Genomic DNA, 23813 nt, shown 5'->3' on the forward strand with positions numbered 1-23813 from the left:
AGTGCACGCACTCAGCTTTATGCCAAAAATCAGTTGCCTAGCGCAGCATTTCTTAGCCAATGCGTGGGTGCCGCCGACATTTTTGTCCCCAATCATGCATACTTCAGATATCTAGAACATAAAAAATTGTCGCCGTACAGTTTCTCGGAGTAACCTTACAAGAAATGGACCCTCTTTGTTTGCGATTATGCATATAATAGTGTACTTGATTTCTTTTTGTATCTAAGAGATACTTAAGGGTGTTGCGGAAGTTCGAAACGTACTTTGGTGTGCCCCAAAGGAAAAATGTTCAGAAGTTTAGGCGTGATTGTAGCGGCGTAACTTGAATAAAAGTATTACAAGGGAAGATTATTTTGACTCATTGTGACAGGTTTCACAAACACCAATGCAGTCGCTGTTCGGAAGAAGTAACAGTCCTGACGTCTAAAATAAAAGCAAGATTTGTCTGGTGTGTTAGTTTTGTTAGGTAGTGTTGTAACTAAAAGAATAGTTCCATAGAGAAAAATACATGAAATTAAACTGACTTCAGTAGCATAGATGAAAACTGCAGTAGTTAACTTTTGCTAAGTATTGCGTATTTAAATTCGATGCGAATGTGACTAGTGAGTCTCTTAAACACACAACGAAGATCATAGTGGCCACCCCTTCTCAGTTAAGGATCATCCTACGATGATGTAACTTATTTTGGTTGCTTGTTCTATGGAAACGTTTATCATACCTCCTTCAGTACTGTATATCCATCGTATATTTCCTCTTCAATGCAAGTATGTTCACAGCGCAGTTTAAATTATGGCTTACTACATTCATCTGAAAGAATAACAGAATGAGCGATTAAATGCGTCCTGTCGAGGCGTAAAGATTTTAAGCGCTTGAGAAAAGTTGGAATAATTCAGTTTCTACTGATCACAAATTTTCTTCTTTTCTATAGAAAGGAAGCTGTGCAGTCGTATGTCTTAAGTCAGTTTCCTTCAAATTCTTAAATGTAAGCTATTCATGCGTTTGGAGGTGAATCTAAAAATTATTACACCTGTGAGCCGGTTCACTGCAATTCCTTCAGTATTCGACGTCGTGCATTCAGATTTTGTTGTAGTTTGTACTTAAATTCAGTAGTAAATATTATTTGCTGTAAACTGTACAGCAAAAATGTTCTGGTACTCTGCAGTCATAAGATAGTAAGAACAGACGAAAGTCGCTAAAGTACTACGTAAGACGGCGTATATCTCGTAGGCGGCGAACAGTTGCCGTTTGTGACCACTGCGTTGTCAGTGTTACTTTTCCTGCAGATCAGATAGTTCAGTAAAACGACGAAAATTCAGTTTCGTAATTCACGTTAAGGTCGGGCGGCATAAAAATAAGATGGTGAAAAGTTGCATTGCCTCTGCATTAAAGTGTCTATATTCCTTAAGCAAGTTATGATCACAAATGCTGCAAAGGTATTTAATTTCGTGGCAGAGATGGTACCGGGACACAGAATTGCTTAGAATGAAGAAAATAGGTAATAAGAGAATTTAAAATTTGTTTTTGTGTGGGATGGTCCATAAAATACTGGCCAATAAGTAAATATGTCCTGCATCTGATGTATGTTACAGTATTGAATACTTTCATTTTTGTTGCAGGATCAGGTAACGAGACGTCAACTGCAACCAATAGGACGGATCGGTGGCTTATTTAGACCACGTGAGTTTCCTTGGCTTCGCTCAGTCTCAAGTCTCAAAGTTCGGCTCCTTGCTGTAAGGGAGCACTGCTGCTTGCGTATGTAGAATACAACGCAGGGGTGTGGGATGTGGACTCAGTTCCTCAACCAAGTACTTAACACACAACATTGTCAGGCATACGTGAATTGATGCAGTTGCAGCAATGCAATATGCCTGACAATGTTTAAAGTACTTAGAGGAGAAACTTACGCGCGCTAGTGTGTGTGTGTGTGTGTGTGTGTGTGTGTGTGTGTGTGTGTGTGTGTGTGTGTGTTGGGGGGGGGGGGGGGGAAGAAGTAGTACGGTCTCGTGGCGTCATGTCACCTGGGATCGGTGCACAATGCACAGTAAAACCAACAAATAGTAATTTTAAACAGTACAAAGTAGCGTTAACTTGATGTCATATGTTCTCAGTACTAAATTCCAACAGTTAGCAATTTTACATTGAATGCTATTGGTATTGGCTTCTTACTAAGAGATAAGACGCTCTGTATGTGCCTCAGCAATATCCTTAACAAATATTACCGACTTCACTAAAACCACCGCGCGTTTAGTCTCCTTAACGCAACATAATGTCTTGAGCGTTCCTTAAGAAACGTATCTTCTGTTGCTTTTTGAAACTGGCGTTTCGTCGAGATGCCGTTGTAAACGGGTACGTACCAATATTCAGTGTGTAGCAGTAAACAAATGAGCCAGCTATAAACTTAATTGTGTTGTTGCGAAGCAGTTTCTCATTTAGGAAACGTTTCATGTATTACGTTCATCTAAACGTGGTCGATTTGCAGAACTGAGACATTAAGGAACAGGTCATTGTGGCGGTAAACTTGGCAGAGACAAAGGGTTTTGGATACTGTAGTTTAGCAGTCCCTTTTAAAACTTACTCTGCTTATGTAGCTGGTTCGTCACACCATTCCTCTAATTGAAAATTACGTCCATCCAATAAACGTATATTCTGCATTGCCAAAATTACTAATTTTATTTACTTCTCGCGAGTCTGTCATTCAACCTCAAACGGGACGAGGCAGCTTATGTTGACGCGGACGAGAAACAATATCAGGTCAACTTGTATACGTGCTGGGACGAACAGGAAACTTGCGAAAACCCGGGAATTTTTGAGACGTCAGGGAATTTTTTAGTTTTCAGCTAAATTCTAGTAATTTTGACTGGTAAGAATAGAACTGCAACAAAGAATTTTACTTTAGCCCGCCACTACAGAATAATAATGCAGCAATAAAACCTAAACGAGAGTATACCACCAAAATAAAACTTCAGTTCCAAAGAAAATGCGCCATTTAAAACACGGTGCACAGAAGCGTCTGCCACCCACAAAAATGTGGAAGACTGTATTATGCTACTATGCTAAGATAAGTAACAACGAACTGCTTTGAATGAGTCTTTTTTGTAGGCCTCGTTTTTATGAGCGTGATGTCAAACAGTTTACATTTCTAACAGATCGTGGGAAAATACTGCGAATGGTGGTTTGAGAAGCGTTACTTCAGAAGTAAATTTCCTTCTACGCAAGATGAATTGTTACCTGTGAGAATGCGCGATGAATTAAAATCGCGGAGCGTTTGACCATCATTCAAAACTTTACTGAGGACCACCTACATAGAAAAATTTCCAGCCTGGAAGACCAGTCACTTACGCCGTTATTTAATAGTTCACTGGCATATTTGCGTTTCATATCTTAAGTGGCAACACGTGCTAAAATAAACAATTCTTGGTTTTTCATAATTTTACTTCTCTCACAGATTACAAATTATGCACTAACTATGGCAAAAAGTATATTTAACTTACAGAAAAGTGCGAAGCGAGTTATTGGGCAATTGCACATGTAATTCACATTTCTGTAAAGTTGAAGTGCTTGGCGTAACATAAATTCAGCCAGATAACCCACGAAACCCCCCTGCGGGTTCGGGGGTACGAATAGGCCCGCGGTATTCCTGCCTGTCGTAAGAGGCGACTAAAAGGAGTCTTCAAAGTTTCGGCCTTATGTGATGGTCCCCACTTGGGTTTGACCTGCCATTTTCAAAATTTCCGTTGTTAGTGCGTGCCATTTGGGGAAGGACGCCTTACGTGGTGTTTTTCTATTGGTCCATCGTGCACCTCCATATTGCATGCTATCTATTGTCGTGTGGAGGGATTTACACCCCATGTCTTCTGGGTTGCCTCCTCGTCTTGTGCGCAATCCCCTTCTTAGCGCCCACGGCAATTGTGGACCCTTTCAACACCTAAAATCCAGCACGGTAGCCAGTCCGTTGTGGTGGGGTCGTCATGTACCCTCTTGGTGGTAGCCCCCTGACCACGCAGGGATCGCACTACAGATGCCAGAGCTGTTTCCTCCCCATGCATGCCAAGGAGTATGTGCCCATCTTGTCTGGGGCACGGGGACTCCGGGCAATGGGATATCGGCCAGGTACCCGTTGCTTTGGCTGGGTGGCGCCCTTGGGGAGAGCCCTCGTTCGGAGTAGGTGGCATCTGGGCGGATGTGGCGCAATGAAGCGCAATAAATCTCAGCAAGCTGGTGGCCGCACTGCCACCAGCGTCTCTAAGCGAGGTAAAATTGAATTCGATGCTGCACAATATGATCCTCAGTCGTTCCCCTCGTTGGCTGCGCCATGGGAGGGACGCAGATCTTTTGCCAAGCAGGAGCCTTATGTACCACAATACCTTGTCTGCAGCAGAAGTGATGGTGACTCCTTTCTTTCGACAAAGCCTATGTTTTTTGTGGAACACCTGGAGGATAAGTTTGGGGAAGTGGCGGGTTTGTCTAAAATGAGGAATGGGTCCATCCTCCTCAAGACGGCCTCCCCAGCCCAGTCACGGGCGTTGCTCTTGTGTGATAAGCTGGGAGATGTCCCTGTTACCGTCACTCCCCACAGTAGCTTAAATATGGTCCAGGGGATTATTTACCATCGTGACCTCTTGTTACAGTCCGATGACGAGCTGAGAGCTGACTTGGAACGACATGGTGTGCATTTTGTCCGTCGTGTGCACAGAGGACCCAAGACCAACAGGGTGGCCACCGGTGCCTTTATCTTGGCCTTCGAGGGTGCTGTATTGCCTGAGAAGGTCAAGGTAATGGTTTACCGTTGTGACGTCAAGCCATACGTCCCTCCCCCGATGCGGTGCTTCCAGTGCTGGAAGTTTGGGCATATGTCCTCCCGTTGCCCATCCAGTGCCACATGTCGAGATTGCGGACGCCCCTCCCATCCCGATTCTCCATGTGCGCCTCCGCCTGTCTGTGTCAACTGTGGGGAACACCACTCTCCATGCTCGCCGGACTGCCCCGTTCTTCATAAGGAGCGGAAGATTATGGAATTTAAGACCCTGGACCGGCTTACTTATCGCGAGGCAAAACTGAAATTTGAAAGGTTGCATCCTGTCCCTCTTCAAACTTCTTATGCTGCAGCTACGTTATCGTCGCCCTCGCGGGCGGCAGTTGTCGCCTCCTCTGTGCCGCCTTCAGTTGGCCCTCGGGGGCGTCCATCTGTCTGCCCCCCTTGTGTCTGGGGGCAAGCCTTCCTCTGTTGCCCCCTTAGCAGTTGGGGGCAAACCCCCTTCTGTCACTCCCCCCGCACATGCTTCAGGAGTGACATCTGCTCCAAAACCAGGGGGCTCGATCCCTCCCCCTCCCCCTCCCCCTTCTCTGCCGGCGTCGTCTCCGCCGGCGTCGTCTCTGCCGGCTCCTCTCTCGCGGAAGGGGTCCCTCGGGGCCCTCCCTTCTTCCGTTTCTTCTGCTACCCCGCCGGATGTCAGCCAGTGGCTGAAGGTTCATCCACCTGCTGGTCGTAGGGCTTCTGCGTCGTCGTCAGCCTCCGACGCTCCTTCAGAGAAACTCTCCCAGCCCTCTAAGCCAAAGGACAGACGCGAGAAGAAGGACCGGAACGTGTCCAAGAAGAAGGACGCTCCGGCAGTTTCAGTACCGCCTGCTGTCAATAGCTCTGGTTCTGGGGATGCGGTGGAGATCCTCGCCTCTGCCGCGGATCTCGCCCTCACGGAACCCTCGGGGACGTCTCCTATGGACACAGCTGACTCTCGCTCGGTGGCGGCCGTTGACTCTGCGGCGCCGTCTGCCTCTTAGTGGACTTAACGCCCTCCCAGTCCCTTCCTGCTTCCATTCTCCAGTGGAATTGCGGCGGTTATTTCCGCCACCTGCCTGAGCTCCGGATGCTTTTGAGTGTTTCCCCTGTTCTGTGCATTGCTCTTCAGGAAACTTGGTTTCCAGCAATGCGGACCCCTGCCCTTCGCGGTTATCGGGGATACTATAAGAACCGCGCTGACTGTCAACGAGCTTCAGGTGGAGTTTGCCTCTTTGTTCACCACTCTGTCTGTAGCTCACCAGTACCCCTTCTGACGCCTTTAGAGGCAGTCGCTGTCAGGATTGAGCTCTCGCCGGCTATTACTGTTTGCTCTGTTTACATTCCTCCGTATGGGCAACTCCCCCGACATGTCTTGGCTGCGCTGCTGGCTCAACTCCCGCCGCCATTGCTGCTTCTGGGCGATTTCAATGCCCACAACCCTCTATGGGGTGGGACTGTCTCCGATGACCGCGGTCGCGCTGTGGAGCATGTGTTGGCTCAGCTCGACCTTAGCCTATTGAACACCGGTGCTCCCACGCATTTCAGTGTGGCCCATGGCTCGTTCTCGGCCATCGATCTCTCTCTTTGCAGCCCCGGACTTCTCCCATCCCTTCACTGGAGAGTGCATCCTGACCTGTGTGGTAGTGACCATTTTCCCATCTATTTGTCACTGCCCCAGTGTCATTCTTCTGGTCGCCTGCCCCGCTGGGCTCTCAACAGGGCTGACTGGCCGGCTTTTACTTCCGCTGCCACCATTGCTTCTCTCCCACAGGGTGACATTGACGAGGTGGTCCGTGTCTTGACCTCGTCAATTATTTCTGCGGCCGAGACTGCCATCCCTCGCTCTTCTGGACTCCCTCGGAGGAAGTCTGTCCCCTGGTGGTCGCCGGAGATTGCTGAGGCTATTCGCGACCGTAGGCGGGCTCTCCAGCGTCATAAGCGGCACCCGTCTCTGGAGACCCTCATCGCCTTTAAGAAGCTCCGTGCCTTGGCCCGTCGTCTTATTGCACGGCGTAAGCAGGAATGCTGGGAGAGGTACATTTCATCCTTGGGCTCCCGTGTCTCCCCGTCGCTCGTGTGGTCCCGCATCCGGCGGATTTATGGATACCAGACCCCTATGGGTGTCCCTGGAATCTCCCTGGATGGCGCTGTCTGCACGGACGCCGCCACCATTGCTGACCACCTTGCCACGCACTTTGCTACGAGCTCTGCGACTGCAACTTACCCTCCTGCCTTTCGCTCTCTAAAGGAGCGCGCCGAGCGGACGCCGTTATCGTTCCACACACGTCGTTCTGAAAAATACAATGCTCCTTTCAGCGAGAGGGAATTCCTTGCTGCCCTCGCCAATTGCCCTGATACAGCGCCAGGACCGGACTGCATCCACGCGCAGATGCTGAAGCATCTCTCCAGGGACTGCCAGAGACACATCCTCACCATCTTTAACCGCATTTGGAGCGAGGGCGTGTTCCCGTCGCAATGGCGAGAGGGTGTTATCGTTCCCATCTTGAAGCCCGGTGCGGACCCTCTGGCGGTGGACGGCTATCGCCCCATTACACTAACCAACGTTTTGTGCAAATTGCTCGAACGTATGGTGGGGCGGCGTTTGTGTTGGGTCCTTGAGTCGCGCGGTCTCCTCGCTCCATCCCAGGGTGGCTTCCGTCAGGGCCGGTCTGCTGCGGACAATTTGGTGCGGCTGGAATCTGCTATCCGTACGGCCTTTTCCCGCCGTCAGCATCTCGTTGCTGTATTCTTTGATCTGCGGAAGGCATATGACACAACATGGAGGCATCACATCCTTGCTACGTTGCGCGAGTGGGGTCTTCGTGGTCAGCTTCCAGCTTTTCTTCAAAACTTTTTATTGCGCCGCTCTTTCCGGGTGCAAGTCGGTGCCGCCTCTAGTTCATCTTATATACAGGAAAATGGGGTCCCGCAGGGCTCGGTATTGAGCGTTTCCTTATTTCTAGTGGCCATTAATGGTCTGGCTGCAGCTGTGGGGTCGTCGGTGTCTCCTTCTTTGTATGCCGACGACTTCTGCATCTCATTTAGCTCAACGACTACGGGAGTCGCCGAACGCAGGCTGCAAGCAGCCGTTCGCAAGGCGGCATCATGGGCTCTGACTCATGGATTTCAGTTCTCTGCGGCCAAGACTCGAGTTATGCACTTCTGCAGGCGTCGGACGGTCCACCCTCATCCGGAACTTTACCTCGACGGTCACCTACTTGAAGTGGTGGACACTAGCCGCTTCTTAGGACTCGTCTTTGATGCCCGGCTCACATGGGTTCCTCACATTACTCAGCTGAAGCAAAAGTGCTGGCAGCACCTCAACGTCCTCCGCTGCCTGAGCCATGCGTCTTGGGGTGCAGATCGCAGCACGCTGTTGCGATTGTACAGAGCCCTTGTGCAGTCCAGGCTTGATTATGGGAGCCTGGCCTATGGGTCTGCATCGCCCTCAGTGTTGACGTTGTTGGACCCCATACACCACTGTGGGGTTCGGCTTGCAACTGGTGCTTTCCGTACGAGCCCCGTGGATAGTCTGCTGGTGGAGGCCGGGGTTCCCCCGCTGCGGATTCGCCGCCACCGACTGCTCGCCGACTATGCTGTCCATGTGCATTGCTCACCGGGCCATCCCAATCATCGCCTGCTTTTCCCTGCCAGGGTCCTCCCTCTGCCCGACCGGCGACCTAGGTCTGGGCTTTCCATTGCTGTCCGTGTCCAGTCCCTGCTGTCGGAACTGGGGTCGTTCCCTCTTCTGCCGCCCTTCCGGGCCTGTGCACCCACGCCTCCCTGGTGTATGACCCGTCCGTCCGTCCGCCTGGACTTGGCACGGGAACCCAAGGACTCGGTTCCGCATGTGGCCCTCCGTCACCGTTTTCTTGCGCTCGTCGCCTCGTTTTCAGGCTATGAGCCTGTCTACACTGATGGTTCCCTGGTGGATGGTCGTCCTGCCTACGCTTTTGCTCACGCTGCCCATGTTGAACAGCGCTCCTTGCCGGCTGGCTGCAGTATTTTTACTGCAGAGCTGGTGGCCATATTGCGCGCTCTTGAGCATATGCGTTCCTGCTCAGGTACGTCCATCGTCATCTGCAGTGACTCCCTGAGCAGCCTCCAGGCTATCGACCGCTGCTATACCTCTTGTCCTCTGGTATCCTTTATTCAGGAGTCTGTTTTTGCCGTTACCCGCTCTGGTCGTTCGGTGGTCTTTGTTTGGACGCCAGGTCACGTTGGCATCCCGGGGAATGAACGTGTCGACAGGCTGGCCAAAGGGGCGGTCGACGCCCCCACTTTGGCGATCGGCCTCCCGGCTCGTGATTTGCAGCTGGCGTTGCGCCGTAAGGTGCTTCAGATGTGGCGTGACGAGTGGCGTAGCCTGACTTCTCCGAATAAACTGCGGGCTGTCAAGGAGACGACCGATGTGTGGCAGTCCTCCCTGAGGGCTTCTCGCAGGGACTCTGTCGTCCTGTGTCGGCTCCGCATCGGCCATACCTACCTGACGCACGGACATCTTTTGCGTCAGGAGGATCCCCCCCTGTGTCAGTGTGGGTCCCGGTTGACGGTCGCCCACATTTTGTTGGAGTGTCCCTGCCTGCGCATCCTCCGGCAGACTTTTAATCTCCCGGGCACGTTGCCTTTGGTTTTATGCGACGATGCCTCCATGGCTGACGACGTTTTAAATTTTATCCGTGGTAGTCCTTTTTATGGTTCCATTTAGGGGGGACCTGTCCCTTTCCCTTTCTGTGTATCTTGTCCTCGAGTGTCTCATTGGTTGCAGATTTTAATGTGTGTATTCGGATGGTTGACTCTTTCCCAATTTTTGTACCCATGGTCAGTCAACCAGTCTCCGACCCTCTTATTTTCTTCCGTTTCTTTCTGTCCAGTGTTCGTCTGTACTCTTCTTGTCTCTAGTGTTCGCTGACACATTGGTGTTCTTTCAGTGACTGGGGGGAGGGGCGTCTCCTCCCCCCTTGGGGTTTTACCTGCTCCGTAAATTTTGTTTCGCCGGTTTTTTGGAATGGGGGACTGATGACCTTAGCTGTTTCGTCCCCCTTAAACATCCCAACAACAACAACATAACCCACGAAACGTTGGGCGAACAGCAGTGAATCTTAAAATCGTGCTTGTCAGAAATATACAGAGGGTGCAATTTAAGCTCTATCTAGAACCCTGCCCAATCACACCCCTGGACAGAAATCAAAAAATCAGCAAAACTTTTTTGACTATCAGTATTGTATGCGAAAGCTTATTATGCTGTATGTATAGTAATTCAAACCATTACCCTCTTCAGTGCGTTCTCGCTGCATAATAACGGTGATGTTGCTATTGGCTGTCACGTGTCCCAAGCTCAGAAAATCCGCTGTCGTCGGCTGGTCACAAGAGCTGATGGGCTGACAATAGCGCATCGCAATCTGTACTTCAGTACTTAAGAAGCTACGGGTTTTTTTTTTTTTTTGTGGAATCGCTGTTGCTATATCTGCAATTCCAGTTCATACTTCCGTAATCCAAAAATACTCAAGGCCACCACGCGACAAAGACGTTTTTGCTGGGTTTCGTTGTTGTGCTGGGTAGTTTCATGCCGGTGTAGAAATCTTTCGCCATTCAAGTAAGTATTACGGATGGAAGGGGAAAGCATATCGCCACCTAATATGGAAGAAATGTTGTAAAGTTGATGCATTAAGTTGCTCTGAAAGCGGTGCTGATGTTAAAGGTCATAAAAGCGGGTTAAAAGCTGTTAGCTATCTGGGGAAGTTAACCTTGCATTACTGAGCAACTGTTTCACCAGGTATTCGGTCTAGTTTACCAAATTGCCAGCCAGACTAACATTAATCTTCTAATAGTCATCTTAAGACAACTGGTTGTTAAGAGTTTAAATAAAAAGAAATCAATTTATATTTGGACATTTAACATGGATCATTGTTCCGTTAAAATTTGAGCATATTAAACTTGATTCATAACTAAACTGGTGCCTTATTTAGGATTCTGAAAATGTGAGTTTGTAATCTTACGGAACACATCAAAAATGGAGCCAAGATTGGGAGACTGAATACAACACTGCATTCGTAAAATAACACACGAAGAACGTTATAACATGTGCAAGACGAAATGAAGCACAACCAACTGATTCAGTTTTAACCTAAAGTAGTTACGGTTGTAGCGCAGTGCTGTCCGTCATGAAATTACCACACACTGGTGTACTAAATTCATACTAGTTGTCTGTGAAATCTTCTCGAAAAGAGTAGCTGAGGGCTACTTTGATGCTTACACCACATGCTTCACGTGGTCAACGTGGTTTACACAAAGAGTGTAACTCCACAAGAATTTTGATAATTGCAATAAATTACATCGAAACGCAAATTACAAAAGAAAAATCTCGAATTGGTTACTATCGTCACACTATTAACCTGATTGGTCAAACAAATGTGTAAGCACGTGATACTGGTCTCAAAGTACACCCCCATATGGATTGAAGACGAAGAAAAGTTGCTGTATTGGAAAAATTGTCAAAACGAGACGTTATAATCTCACGTACATTAGCATTTAAGATTGATCTTACTTACGGATCATGTGGTTCCACTTTGTTCACAAAGTAGTGACTAAGAAACTACTGGCAGATATTCTGAACTTCACACTCGAATTACACTGCGTTGTAATTTAAGATAACATCAGAGATTTTAGATGTGAACCTGAAATAAAGGTGATTAAATTTTCAGTTAGGCTGAACTTAAGAAATCCATTGCCCTACAGAATTAGCAGACACGCGCTTATCCAGAGATCTTACCACTTCAGACGCTCGCCGCGGACAGACTGCCCTGGGCTCCTACCGAGGGTGCTTCACAAATACAAACGGAAGTGACCAGAGAGGCAGCTTCCTATACCAACATGACAAGGGGCCGACAGGACCATACTAGGAATAGAAACCTCTTTTCTTTTAGAAAGCGTAGCTACCTGTTCAGTCGTTGGCCCTACTGTTCTCTAGCAGACCGGCATGTCTATCATAAAGCATGCAACTAGAAACACATTTGCTCATTCGTCCTTTCACACAGAAGGGAAGGGGGATGACAGTATCTTATCATATACAGTATATAAAAGAAAGCGGATGTAGGTTCCGTATGAGACTGTGTGATATAAATTACATATAAATTGTTTTAAAGTGCAGTAGTGTGACAGATCGTTCTTGTTTGTGTGAAAGTAACAGGTTTCACTGCTCAGTCTCCTCCCAGTCAGAAACACCACAGTAAATTTAGAAGTGGAATTTATGCCGTAAATGACAAGATTTAAGAAATTAACATCAAAGGAATTAGACCTGTCAGTGTACTCCCATCAGGGGCATAGTGTATTCTGACAAGGGAAAAATTTTTTTAACCGGGAAATCCGGGTAAAACCCGGGAACTGTTGTCCGCGTATACACCTTGTCAGACGGAGCGCTCCCGCGTCACATACACTCCTGGAAATAGAAATAAGAACACCGTGAATTCATTGTCCCAGGAAGGGGAAACTTTGACACATTCCTGAGGTCAGATACATCACATGATCACACTGACAGAACCACTGGCACATACACACAGGCAACAGAGCATGCACAATGTCGGCACTAGTACAGTGTATATCCACCTTTCGCAGCAATGCAGGCTTCTATTCTCCCATGGAGACGATCGTAGAGATTCTGGATGTAGTCCTGTGGAACGGCTTGCCATGCCATTTCCACCTGGCGTCTCAGTTGGACCAGCGTTCGTGCTGGACGTGCTGACCGCGTGAGACGACGCTTCATCCAGTCCCAAACATGCTCAATGGGGGACAGATCCGGAGATCTTGCTGGCCAGGGTAGTTGACTTACACCTTCTAGAGCACGTTGGGTGGCACGGGATACATGCGGACGTGCATTGTCCTGTTGGAACAGCAAGTTCCCTTGCCGGTCTAGGAATGGTAGAACGATGGGTTCGATGACGGTTTGGATGTACCGTGCACTATTCAGTGTCCCCTCGACGATCACCAGAGGTGTACGGCCAGTGTAGGAGATCGCTCCCCACACCATGATGCCGGGTGTTGGCCCTGTGTGCCTCGGTCGTAGGTAGTCCTGATTGTGGCGCTCACCTGCACGGCGCCAAACACGCATACGACCATCATTCGCACCAAGGCAAAAGCGACTCTCATCGCTGAAGACGGCACGTCTCCATTCGTCCCTCCATTCACGCCTGTCGCGACACCACTGAAGGCGGGCTGCACGATGTTGGGGCGTGAGCGGAAGACGGCCTAACGGTGTGCGTGACCGTAGCCCAGCTTCATGGAGACGGTTGCGAATGGTCCTCGCCGATACCACAGGAGCAACAGTGTCCCTAATTTGCTGGGAAGTGGCGGTGCGGTCCCCTACGGCACTGCGTAGGATCCTACGGTCTTGGCGTGCATCCGTGCGTCGCTGCGGTCCGGTCCCAGGTCGACGGGCACGTGCACCTTCCGCCGACCACTGGCGACATCGATGTACTGTGGAGACCTCACGCCCCACGTGTTGAGCAATTCGGCGGTACGTCCACCCGGCCTCCCGCATGCCCACTATACGCCCTCGCTCGAAGTCCGTCAACTGCACATACGGTTCACATCCACGCTGTCGCGGCATGCTACCAGTGTTAGACTGCGATGGAGCTCCGTATGCCACGCAAACCGGCTGACACTGACGGCGGCGGTGCGCAAATGCTGCGCAGCTAGCGCCATTTGACGGCCAACACCGCGGTTCCTGGTGTGTCCGCTGTGCCGTGCGTGTGATCATTGCTTGTACAGCCCTCTCGCAGTGTCCGGAGCAAGTATGGTGGGTCTGACACACCGGTGTTAATGTGTTCTTTTTTCCATTTCCAGGAGTGTAGAACACCTTCGTTAACTTGATGTGAGACAGCAGCGCCCTTCAGTGGCAGCTTTGTTGGATCTGTCTCACAAACTAGAAATGGACGCATGATAAAATTCATACGTTAAATCTATTACAAAAAACCATTTCCTTTCTTGCAAAAATGCTAGTCGTGTTGTCTGAAGTACACGCAAATAAAAACTTGTCTCAGTGAGCATGTGCGGTTTGACTTCAGTGATAAAACTGCGTCAGTGGCTCACGGGCATCGTCGGCTAATACGAATGCTGCACAATATTTAAACAACTACTCGCCGTCTTCAAAAGCGTTTATTGACGTGTTGCTGCAGTCGCTCGCCAATGAGCTGGCACGCTAGACATCGTAGGCGCCAAGGGTTAATTGGGACTAGCATCACATTACTAAGCACCTGAGGATGACTAGCAGCTGTCTGGTTGAAACAGTGTGCAGCTTACGCATCCGTCGCGGCGCCCGTGATCATGTAAAGAGGCAAAGACAACTTTCGTGTCGAGTCAGTAAAGGCATCAGCCTGTAAAACTCCACTAAATCGAACAAACTGACTACTGAGAGGGCCCTCTTACTTAGATAATATTGAATGTTAGAGTATTTCTTCTTAGTCATGATCTTTCAGAAGACGCGAAGATGGGAAAATAGTTGGATACAACACGACGCCAACCTGACACTCTGCCCTATACTTAATCTCCAACAACTAAGCTACGCTGAATCTACAACAAACTACCTTTCATTTTGTTACTGCCTTGTGAAACCTTTAAACGCCGATATTATACTGAGAGATGTAAGAAATCCTAGAGAGATCGACGCGCTTTTCATGAATATTCCATGTACCATTTCCTTACAACAGCGTACTTAGACAATACACAAGTTAACTCGAAAAAAACTAAATACGAAAATTCGTTAACAATCGATGCATCCTGCCATATTGTAATAAATAGTACCAGTAACTACGCGTTTTTGAGGATCTTCTAATAACCCTTTCTAAAAGCTTATTTGTATGTTTACACCAATGTTTGTATCGATGTAAATGCAGGAGTGATAAAAGACGTAGCCTACAAATTTCTTTAGAGAACAGTTAGGAGAAACCTTACTGTTCACGCTTTGTTTCCTGCTTCCATCTATCGCAATATAAGCATCGTGGGCTGTGGCTGTCAATGATTCCATAATATGTGGGATTATTTTCCAATTTCCTTCCGATAACCGACAAGATCACATGTTTCTATGAATATTCCTTTTACTTCGAATCTTATTTTTCAGAGTTTCTAACAAGTTCGATGTGGCACCGATCCCCCCATTGGCGTGATTCCATTACTAACCTGGAATGGTCACTCCTACATATTACGTGCCCGATTACCAAATCGCAATATACAGAGTAGATTTTACAAAAATCCTATGGATCCACATGCACTACCGCGTCGCTTCCAACAGTCTTCATCCTAGTAAAAACATTGAAATATTAGAGTTCGCGAAGGGGGAAGCGAACTCAATCTATGAATGTGGCTGTGCGCAGACGCAGCACACATTCATCGGGTGTCAGTAACCTAAATTCCACGAAATTGGGGCTTTAGCCAAAAAACGACGGACAAAAGGGTCTCCAGTTGAGTTTGTGAAGTGTTACTCTGTTATGGTTTCAACTTCTCGTAACACGTTGCCGAAGGGTCACAGAACATACTCTTTGACGTGATGCAGCGGCTCCTCGTGTGAAGTAAGTCACACAACCCGTACATTTCGGCGTCTACGTTATCTAACTCGTGCTTCTTGAGAAAGGCATTACTCCTTACGCAACACACACAATCATATCGGAGCCATAAGTCAATGTTTCAACAACGAAGTAGTCACTTCGCAAACGAAGGGACCGAAAATTGATGACGAAAGTTGGAATCCGGCGAAACACGTGAGCGGCACGTGTATGCAGGCAGCTGATGGGGTTGCTACATAGCTGGAAGACGACGAGAAGGCGCACGGGGTCTGTCAGCTGAGCTGAGCTCGTCTGGTCCAGTTACAGCTCCAGAGCCGTACCGCTAGTCGCGACAAATTGTGTGCGCGGCGTGTGGCCTATTAGCGTGCGTGTCGGTGCGTGGGTGCGTGCACAGGCGGGCGTGTCGTGGCGGCCTTGAGGGCGCCCACACCGTTTCCCAGGCGCCAGCTCCGTGGCGCTGGCGCCTCGGTGGTGTGCATCAGTCCCTACCGGCAGCGGCAGTAGCAGCTGGCGCTACACGAGGCATGACACCTAGCAGCTCACCTATACGTCCAGCTCTCTGTGGGTGTTACAATTACCACATACGCCAATATTAATTTTACGGACTCGGAGTTAAATGTTTAATGCTACAAATATTTAAAAAGATTTGGTCGGCCTGGATTTGCCCCATGATCTAGTAAAATAATTACGACCACGGCTACCAATCGCGTAGCCATCGCACCTGCATACGAGGATGATGACAGACCAAACTTCTGTATTGGAAATAAAATACGGGAACAGTTTGCACTTCACCTGGTGACAAATTCGTTTCAACCTCGTAGGTATCGAGGGACACTGCTTTGCTAAAATCGGTAATACACACGCACTGCGGTCTTTCTCTTCGTCAAACCCTTTTCTAGCTATCTGCAATGAGATTTAAAGAAGAATTTCACAACGAGCAGCCTGAACTGTGCACATCCCCTATACACCAGTGAGAGATGTACTACCTTGCCTTACTGTGCTGCAAAAGCTTGGTGCCTATCAGATCCGTCAAGCTCTACTTTAAGATACATGTACTGTAACTGTCTGTTTCTCGTGTCTTTAAAGACGTGCTATGCCAATAGTCAAAAGATGAATATCTGGGACACGCTGTACAGATGCGCTGTGTGGCTGGAGACAGAAAAGTTCGTAACGGTGCTTCAGGGTGGAGTGTGCTGAGAAATTCGATACTTCGCTCAATTTGAGTTCATTAGCACTTAATCAGGTCGTCGCGTACGAAAATTCAAGCAGCTCGCGCGGTACATTTAGTTCGTTTCTTTGACAGCGTGATGATAGCGCAAGACTGCTCAGCCTCAGGTTCGGTGTCGATCCTTAGAAACGTGTCATGTCCAATTTTTGTGTCGCTCTCTTGGTTCGGTTCCCTAAAACCAAACAAGAACACGTTCGGCAACACTGTCTCGAGCGGGCCACAGGAATTTGTGGGCGGAGTGGCCTGATCGGCTAACTTCTCTGGCAATTACCTCCGAAACACGTGTACAATTTTTGAAAATTATTTCTCAAGATAATTATACTGTAACACCCTTGGAAGCTTCACAGGCTTCCTGACCACCGTGTGTCAGATTTTCAGAATTATTACATGGTCTTCGTAGGATATTCAGTATGTAAGGCGATTTTTCTATCGCCTACAGCGAAGCGCTGTGGTGCGCACTTTTGGCGAAAAGGTCCCATCTTCGAATCTTAAGCGTCAGATGCCAACTGCTTTAACTCCGACTAAAATTTCCACATTTTTTCCTCAAATTATAGCCTGTGTTCGAATGTTTTAAACTTAAATTGCACAGAATGCGCTCGTTGCCTCTGTCAGTTTGCTTTTCTCCTCTTCCTCCTCCTCAAATCATGTTTTACTTACAGAGTATTAGTATAATTTATTTCATTTTGTCACGAATTTTGATAAGTTTCTCAGTAAACTCATTTGTTACGCAACCTTCTTTCTTTTATTCCCTCAAGCCATGTTCTGTACTCAGACCATCAATTCCAAGCAGCAGTCATGTATTTCTTAATTTTTTTCTGACCATCTTACTACTGATATCCATTAACGCTGAATTTTAATCCCACTCTGGAACCTTTAAATTCCGTCATTCCTTTTCAGATTTGTAGATTGAATAGTAGGGGACGAAAAAATTCAGCCCTGTCTTAAGTTTCAGTATAACCTTTTCCTTCATGATCAATTCTCAACTGTTAGCTCACTTGAACATTTTGCATGTTGCTTCTCTTCCCCTATAGTTTATTCCAATTTTTCTTATAATTTCGAACATCTTGCACCAAACACTTTTATATTAGTCGACAAATCCTAAGGCCGTTTCTTCAAATGACTCAAAACCAGAACGGCATCTGCTGCGTTTCGCCTTTCCGAATACCAAACTTCCCACATTTTTCTTCGTATTATATTTATCAGAAAGTAAGATGTGTGATACTTGAGCATACGACAGTTCTCACTTTATTGCCGTTGCTTTCTTCGGGATTGTGTGGATCATTATTTTCCGAAAATCTGATACTATATCTCCAATCTGACGAGAATCTACCAATCAGAATGAACTGATTTGTGGTTGCCACTTACCCAGTAGTTTTATGTACTCCGAAAGCATTCTATCTTCACGTTTTGCCTTAGATTTTAAATCGCAAATCAGTGGGAAACAGTTTCACTGACACATCTTCACACCTGCGCTCGATCCCAGGATACACAAATTTCTAACAGCCATTCTACCTGTTATTACTATTAAGCTTCCGTTTTGTTGTTGCCGTGGAGCAAAGTGGGAGCTAGACTAAAAAAGCTTGAATTTGTCTGCAGTGGCGTGTGGGATGATCTTTTCACGTAGCGTATCTTTCACTTCTGGCGATGATATGAATTGTGCCTCAGTCACTCTGCGATGTTTCGTCGAAGCACCTGGTTGTCATGCTGCCTTAGGTCTTAAACCATCAGGCTGGTTAGCAATTGCCCATTCATTTGTCTCCGGCTTTCTTCTCGAAAGTGGAATAAATGGTGCAGCTGGTATTTTCCAAGACGTCTCGGTCTGCCTCTTGTACTTTTACCTTCTTCTGTCCCATTGATACTTTCCAGGATACTATCACGTCTCATCAGATGGCCGACTCGTGTGTCCCTTTTGTGCTGGATTACCTGCAGGAGACAAGGTTTCTCCTCCTCCTCCTGTGTGGCCCTCCTCTTCTTTTGACGTTTCGTCTGCTCAGAAAATCTTAAGCAATATGCGCCAGCACCACATCTCGAAGCCTGTTTCTTCTTTTTTTCCCCAATGCCCATGTTTCACTGCCGTACAGCTGCAACTCAAGACATTGTTTTGCTTGATGTTTGTCTATGCTGCTGCATGTGAAAAGGTTTCGTCTCTTGTTAAAAGCACCTTCTGCATGATTGATTCGACTTGAAATATACTTCCTTGACCTTCCTTTGGATTGTTTCACTCCTTAGGTAGTCAAGGGATTAGATTCTGCAGTCGCTCATTGTGAGCATTGGACAACCGTGTTGCCTGCTCCGTACAAAAGGTTCTCGGACTTCCTGCCGCGTCAATTCAGGGTAAAACGTCGAGCTTTCGACGGTTACCTTCATCTTGGTCAGGAGCAACTCACTGTCAAAATTGCTGCTATGGTGACTATACTTAGCCCAAAGACGGCTTCAGATTGATCGGTAATTGTCCGTCTCGCAGACGGTGTCAACGTCTGCGCTGGTGGCGCCACCGTAAATATTACAAATATTTATAGCTCTTCGTCTGCATAGAGAACTCGCATTTGTGCACCGCTATGATTATATCCGCTGTCACATTTAAAGATTTTCTCCCGTTCTTATTTTGACAGCCTTTTTAATTACAGAATCCCAGCTTGTAAGAGCCTGGAACGAAACTTTTCGTCAAACACTATTTCATGTTCGCAGAGTTCCCCAGTCCTATATTTATTACAGGTCGTTGACGTTCTGCACAGCTATCTGAAACAGTGCGGGCGGACTGACCGATGGAATGGCTTCATCTCTCATAAGCGATGTTGCAAGTCCCACGGATCCGATGCAGAGAACAGCCAGGTGTGTTCGGCGCAATGTTCACGCCACGGCACGAGTGGTGGTGCCACCAATTCAAGCGTCGCTCCTAAGACATAATTATCGACGAATCGGAAGCCGTCTTCAGACTACATAAGGCCACGAAAGCAGTAGTTCTAGTTCGTCACGAAGGTGACCGTCGAAAGTTAATGTTTTACCCTGAATTGACGCGGCAAGAAGTCTGAATGTTTCAATGAAACAGTGTCGTCGCGAAAGAGTTGTTTCCCACCAACATTGTTTTACCTCCATTGATTTTTTCCTATTAAAGGAAGCTCAAGGTAGTTTCATCTGGGCCAGCATCGCTACTAATTATTTTGCATCTTCACAGGCTGTGTAAAGTGGTATCGCTCACGAAGAGTAATCACAGATTGAAATTAACGGGATGGTTTCATAAAATGCAGCGATGTGGTCAGCCACAGTAAGATTATACAGCGTCTTAGGAGATTGTCGTATACTGCCATTACCACGAATTCTTTCTTACTCTTTGAGTCTGTTGACCAAGGGGGGAAAATCAATATATATGTTATAATATCGTTTTTTCTCTTGACACCTAGGCCAGAGATACACATGTTGTTGTTGTTGTTGTTGTTGTTGTTGTTGTCTTCGTTGTCTTCAGTCCTGAGACTGGTTTGATGCAGCTCTCCATGCTACTCTATCCTGTGCAAGCTGCTTCATCTCCCAGTACCTACTGCAACCTACATCCTTCTGAATCTGCTTAGTGTACTCATCTCTCGGTCTCCCTCTACGATTTTTACCCTCCACGCAGCCCTCCAACGCTAAATTTGTGATCCCTTGGTGCCTCAAAACATGTCCTACCAACCGATCCCTTCTTCTAGTCAAGTTGTGCCACAAACTTCTCTTCTCCCCAATCCTATTCAATACCTCCTCATTAGTTACGTGATCTATCCACCTTATCTTCAGTATTCTTCTGTAGCACCACATTTCGAAAGCTTCTATTCTCTTCTTGTCCAAACTAGTTATTGTCCATGTTTCACTTCCATACATGGCTACACTCCAAACAAATACTTTCAGAAACGACTTCCTGATACATAAATCTATATTCGATCATAACAAATTTCTCTTCTTCAGAAACGCTTTCCTTGCCATTGCCAGTCTACATTTTATATCCTCTCTACTTCGACCATCATCAGTTATTTTACTTCCTAAATAGCAAAACTCCTTTACTACTTTAAGTGTCTCATTTCCTAATCTAATTCCCTCAGCATCACCCGATTTAATTTGACTACATTCCATTATCCTCGTTTTGCTTTTGTTAATGTTCATCTTATATCCTCCTTTCAAGACACTCTCCATTCCATTCAACTGCTCTTCCAAGTCCTTTGCCGTCTCTGACAGAATTACAATGTCATCGGCGAACCTCAAAGTTTTTACTTCGTCTCCATGAATTTTAATACCTACTCCAAATTTTTCTTTTGTTTCATTTACTGCTTGCTCAATATACAGATTGAATAACATCGGGGAGAGGCTACAACCCTGTCTCACTCCTTTCCCATCCACTGCTTCCCTTTCATGCCCCTCGACTCTTATGACTGCCATATGGTTTCTGTACAAATTGTAAATAGCCTTTCGCTCCCTGTATTTTATCCCTGCCACCTTTAGAATTTGAAAAAGAGTATTCCAGTCAACATTGTCAAAAGATTTCTCTAAGTCTACAAATGCTAGAAACGTAGGTTTGCCTTTTCTTAATCTTTCTTCTAAGATAAGTCGTAAGGTCAGTGGCAGAATTATAGCTCAAACTTCGTGTGCAGGACCTCAGTCTCCCTACAGTTTGGGGAAACAGTCATCCTCAGATGATGTAATGCTCCGGGCCGTATATTGCCTTGCAAACATGGATAGGCAGCCGGTGGCTTGCGGGCCGGTTGCGTCTCGCGTTTGGTTTGTCAGGCCCGCAGAAAAAATCTGTGGCAGTGTGTGAACCGCTCTTATTAAACTCCGCCCATGAGATTTTCGGATATTCACCAGTTGGTTCCCTTTTTTCTAGTTCAGATTTGTGTATAACACAACTTACACATGCAACTAAAGCGATTTAAACTTCCAAACTTTCAAAAATGAAGAAAGAAATTGCTCAATTTACGTTGTTACCTAAACTACCCGTGGCTATACGTCATAAACAGTATTTTCGACAAATATTTTAAAAAGCGAGCTTATTGTTTGAATATTAACACACCAAATTTCAAAAAGAGTAAAAACCTTCTGGCCAAAAATAGCAGAGATAGTCAGAGCTAGTAGACTGGGAGTGCCTCTGTGCCATAATTTTTGTTCATTGTGGATGTATTAGAACATTGCAACTGTTAAAGGGGAACATAATTTATAATGAATTGATGAGCCAGTTAATTTTATGTGCGTTTATTTTTTACATTTGAGGATGGTTTGCCAACCATCTTCAGACGTTAATATTTACTTACGTGCCGTGAATGGTTCTTTAATAACCGTGTTGCAGAATTTCGAAACGGATGTTATTGAGAGAGCTGTTGTAAAGCTTCGTAAGTAAAGAAACTATGTTCGCCACAGGTAAACATATAAAAACATCTAAAGATGGGATGAATATGAGATGAATGTACTCCCAAAAAATGCGAGATTGGAGGCACAGTTCATTGATGTGGCGAGTAAGGAAAGGTATGTCATTCATATCGGTGCATTACCTCGTAGATATTAACGTCAGGGTCACTACATTTTAAACATGAGCTAGGAGCGCTGCTGTCATGTCACATGACGAACCGTCACGCGAACAAAGTACGTGAATCGGGGCTGCGGGCGACCAAAGGTTGCCGAAGTATGTTCTATATCGACCTCTTAACATCCTAACAGCGTCTCCGAATTCGTCTTGTCCGTTTAATGACGGTGTTCAAACACTGGAACAGTTTTATAAATTTTACTAACCCCCCGTCTGGTCACCTTTCCGGGCCCATACAGGAGGGTGAGTCAAATGAAAACCTTAGATATTTATTGTGTAGAAGTAGTACAAAGCAGTATCACTTTTCAACATTATCTCTCCCTCGCTCAGTGCAAGTCCTCCAGTGCTTAGAAAGTGCACAAATTCCTTCAGAAAATTCTTTTGGTAAGCCCGTTCAACCACTCATGCACCGCGTGGCTTACCTCTTCATCAGAACAGTACTCCTTTCCTCCCATTGCGTCTTCGAGTGGTCCAAACATATGGAAATCACTTGGGGTAAGGGGGTACCGTAAATGAGGAAGACACTCAAAATGCGGGTCTGTGATTGTTGCAATTGTTGTACGGGCAGTGTAGAGCCTTGCATTGTCATGTTGCAAAACAACTGCTGACAGCAATCCACATCGCTTTGATTTGATTGCAGACCTCTGATGGTTTTTTAGGAGATCCGTGTATGATGCACTAGTGGCAGTGGTCCCTTTAGGCATGTAATGCTCCAAAATGAAGCCTATTTCGTCGCAAAAGTGTCAGCATAACCTTCCCTGCTGATAGTTCTGTTCGAAACTACATTGGTTTTGGTGGCGGCCTTCCTTACTCGCTCTTTCCGTTTCCGGTTGGTGGAAGTGAACGCAGGTTTCGTCTCCACTAACGATTCTTGCAAGGAAGCCATCACCACCTTCAAAGCGCCGAAGTAGTTGACAAGCATGAACACGTCGTTCACTCACTTCAGGATTCGGCTGCCGTGGCATCTTGCAGACACTTCGTGAAACTGGAGCACATCATGCACAATGTGGTGTGCTAACCCATGACTAATATGTAAACATGCTACATGCTGCAACGTCATTCAGTCACTCAACGGTTTTTCCCTGCCGGTTGCTCAGGCGGGAGGAGGTGGCCCTCACACGTCTTCGGATCGGACACTGTCCTCTCACACATGGCTTTTTATTACGGCGGGAGGATCCTCCGTTTTGTGATGCTTGTGGTGTGCACATCTCTGTCCGGCACATTTTAACAGACTGCATTTTATACCGTGATGAACGGGCAGAAGCACAAGTTGATGGGGTCTGCCTTCTGTTTTAGCTAATGAGACGTGTGTGTCTAGGGTTTTTAAGTTTTGTGATGTGTCTGGACTCTGGCCTAAACTTTTAGGCTGGAGGTTTGTGTATTGCAGAGTGGCTGACTCCTCCCCTGTTTTTCTTTGCGGTCGGCCAGCCACTTCCACCTGCTACATTGTTTTAGCTCCCTCTATCATTTTCTTCCTGTGTTGTCGATGTTCTACTGCTGACGCTCTGCTTCATCCCACGCTTTGGTGTGGGTGAGCACATGTTTTTCAACGATTGTTACCCATGTTCCGTTTTATATTCCTGTTCTGGGATTTTTCTTGATACCCGTCTCGCTGTGTTACTGAACGGGCTCTGAAGACCTTGCTGTCGGGCGCCCAAAACCCCTCTACTACTACTACTACTACTACTCAGCGGTTTTCCTTCACTATGG

General features: G+C 46.9%; 1 protein-coding gene across 1 annotated transcript in view; it reads left to right on the top strand.

Annotated features, from left to right (window-relative positions):
* The first annotated feature begins 1617 nt into the window (after nucleotides 1–1617).
* The window catches only part of LOC126281296 (rap guanine nucleotide exchange factor 6-like), a 758425-nt gene continuing 736229 nt past the window's right edge, over nucleotides 1618–23813 (top strand). The window contains exon 1 of the mRNA XM_049980129.1: nucleotides 1618–1677. The gene's annotated coding sequence lies outside the window, so the exon portion shown is untranslated. The remainder of the gene's footprint in view (nucleotides 1678–23813) is intronic.

The sequence above is a fragment of the Schistocerca gregaria genome, chromosome 1 (genome assembly GCF_023897955.1).
Source record: "Schistocerca gregaria isolate iqSchGreg1 chromosome 1, iqSchGreg1.2, whole genome shotgun sequence".
NCBI lineage: Eukaryota > Metazoa > Arthropoda > Insecta > Orthoptera > Acrididae > Schistocerca > Schistocerca gregaria.